The sequence below is a fragment of the Lonchura striata genome, chromosome 2 (assembly GCF_050655825.1).
Source record: "Lonchura striata isolate lonStrDom1 chromosome 2, ASM5065582v1, whole genome shotgun sequence".
Taxonomy (NCBI): domain Eukaryota; kingdom Metazoa; phylum Chordata; class Aves; order Passeriformes; family Estrildidae; genus Lonchura; species Lonchura striata.
In genome coordinates this window covers 113,386,390-113,389,327 of record NC_140704.1, presented here as the reverse complement: position 1 = coordinate 113,389,327, position 2,938 = coordinate 113,386,390, and positions in this window count along the sequence as shown.

Here is a 2,938-nt window from a genome sequence, read left to right as displayed (position 1 = left end):
ATTATTGAATGATTCCTCCTACCTTTAAAAAAAATCTCTTCTAGCTTCCAACCATTAGCATTTTAGAACTTTCTGAATGAAAGGTGAAACTGCTTTTAATACCCAAGATCTAATTCTTCTGATATTGAGATTATAAGAAAGTATGCAGTCCTTTCCAGCTCATCTTCTCTGTATTGTTACCAATTGTGTATATCTCTAACATATTCCTTTTTTCCAAGCTCAAGAATCCAGTCCACTTAGTAGTCACAACTACAATCTTTTCTTGTTGCTTTTCTTGGTACTGTTTTTGCTTCTACTGCTCCTTTTATGAAATTGCTTAAAAGAATTGCAAATATATCCTTTTCAATATATGAAGGTACCTGCGGCTACAGAGAATATAACGCTAGACATTAAAAAGTTTATGTTGTTTCTTTCAAAAGAATTACTGCTAATTTATTTCCCTTTGATTGACATTAGTCACTGAGCACAAGATATTTGCAGAGAACTATATAAATCTGTTCTCAGCAAGGTAGCAGCCTGTCATTCCATTCATATCACATTAGCTCAATTACTATATTAATTTGAAATTTCAGTGATCAGTTTAGCATCTTTTCACTCACCTATGAGTGAACATGGTAACATTTTAGTTTTACTTTGTGTAGCCAGCCTTAAATATGGCTGTCATGAATAAGATTAATTCTCCATTGTTACTGTGTTACTACTAATCACCTTTCATACATTCTTTATGAAAAGATGGTCAGGTCTAGCTGCCAAACTCTCCAACAACACAACTTACATTATTCTTCTTTTCCCCATTTAAAACCATTTATGATACAGAAAAACCTCTACTTCTGTTGTAATTTTAATTTAGGATATTTTTTGATTATAGGCTTTATCAAGCTCTTGGATGAAGCTCCTGCATTGAACAGGTGAAATTTAGCAATTTGTGTATTGAGTCCAGTCTTACACTCTGGTTGATTTTTGAGATGTAACTGCCCTCTATGACAGCATGCTAACTCTTCAATATTTCATATGTCATCACATGCTTACCAAGCCCGCCCTTTAATAGTTCCTTATACTAATTGGTCTCCAAGATAATCAAATTACAAGTAAGATTTTTTTGTTAAAACTTTTCCCTCAGGATTATCATGCATACCAGTGCTGTCAGAGTAAAACTGTTTGAGGATTCATTCTGCAATTATGTGACTACGTTGTGGAAATTTGCAGGGTCTCTGTGTCCAAAATAGCTTGAGACAAAGAGATGCTTTCCCCCCTCACACTTGTGTTGCTTGACTGTAGACCTAAGAATGCACTCACAGGAACTTAAAATGTAAACATATCCATGCACACCTATGGTCAAAAGCAAGGTGTGGGAAGAAGGTTAATTCAGAACTCCAGATACATGAGATTGCTCATGATCAAACCAAAGCCTTGAAATCGGTGTATAAGCTCACAGACACGCAGCTCATCAGGCAGGGATTTACTCCAGTTACACAATACAACCCTTCTGATGGGCAGGACAGCCCATTGTCAAATACCTCTCTGCTGTACAAATGCTTCCTGGTGATGAGGAAGGCGTGAATGACACTAAAAAAGTGCTGTGACTAAAAGGCATTTACTCAGGTGGAATTTCCAACTGGATTTTTGAACAGCTGAGAGACTTTGATGCAACTGACACTGGAAGACCCAAGATTTTCTGGAAGAAACTCATGGTAGTACAGGAGCAAATGAGAGACCAACCAAGCTGTCAAAGTCAATGTCCTCTCTAGCCAAGTGTACTTTCTCCAGCTGTGGCTGTAAGCCAACAGCCAGAAAAAGTAAGAACAAGGCAGCCTTGGGCTGAGGGTACCACAATCCCATCTCACTACTATTCCTGTCTAACATTTGCCCTGTCTTCCCTTAACTCCTGCTTTCTCAACCACAGCAGCAGCATCACATCCAGTGTAGGGGTCCAGTGTGTTACTGCACATACTGAACAGCATGTAGGAGGAGGAAAACACGAGTGGTACGAAGCCAGGCCAGAATTTTAAGATTGTTAATTAGGGCTTTGAAATAGACAGTCTGGGTCAACCCAATCTAGGCACCTATTCTGACAGATGTGGGTTTGTCCCACACTGACACTACGCAAAGAATTCAAAAGCTGAAAAATTAAGTTTTGACCACAAGGTAAATATCCTAGGTTATTAGGTTTGGATGGAAATTATTGCAGGTTCAGACAATTCATTCCCTTTCTATGTCCACAAGTGCTTGAATGGAGCATAATGAATTAAAGTAGTTAGAAATTGGGCCCTGTGCTTCCCACCAGGCTGGAAACCTCACTAAGGCAAAGTGGAGGGTCTGCTGCAGCTGCAGGGGTCTGCTGAGGGCTGTAGGGGTCAGAGGACACTTATTTTGTGCTTATGTGAACACTTGAAGTGGGACAGCCACCGTGAGGTTGCTTCTTAAGACAAGTCACGCTTTACAAGTTCAAACAAAAAAAAAGAAGTGTTACAGCCCTTTTTCCTCTGCTCCCACTGAGGCTGTATGATGGAATTTAGTGCAATGTTGATATGTTTAAGCTGCAGCCATCAACAGAGCCATCCTACAACAGCAACATGCCATGAAGTACTGCAGCACGTAATTGTGAATGTTATCATAGGTTATCATAGGTTACCACAGGTTACCCTACAGAGTGCCCCGTGCCCACAGTGCACTGGTATGTAACCAGTGGCTCACACACCTCTGTGGATGCCCACGTGAGTAGAGGGGGGACACGGCCATGCTTTTAGGCATTTCAGTATTCTCATGCCCACACAAACGTGCACATCCTACTACAACTCCTCCCTACCTTCTTGCCACCTACAGTCACTACTGGTGACCTTTCACAGTGAACATCTCATGCTGTCAGATGCAACTGATCCTTCTTTACTAGCTTAAAATTTTAAGAAACAAGTTTTTTTTTTTTCAGATTTTTTGCTCC